Here is a 284-nt window from a genome sequence, read left to right on the forward strand (position 1 = left end):
GTGTTTTTCTATGATTTCAGGTATTTTCTGGCTGAAATTGAGGGACCTGAGTAAAAATCTGATTCAGAGGCTAAAAAGGACTGCAGATGCTGTTGGATTTTGACCTCCCTGCAGTCGAAGTGGATTTTCTGGAGCTACAGAAGCCCAATTGATGCGCTCTCAATTGCGTTGGAAAGTAGACAACCTGGGATTTCCAGCAAACTGGCGTTCCAAATCAGCTCAAGACTGCCCGGCGTTAAACACCGGAACTGGCACAAGAATGGGAGTTAAACGCCCAAACTGGC

This window comes from Arachis duranensis, chromosome 2 (assembly GCF_000817695.3).
Source record: "Arachis duranensis cultivar V14167 chromosome 2, aradu.V14167.gnm2.J7QH, whole genome shotgun sequence".
NCBI lineage: Eukaryota > Viridiplantae > Streptophyta > Magnoliopsida > Fabales > Fabaceae > Arachis > Arachis duranensis.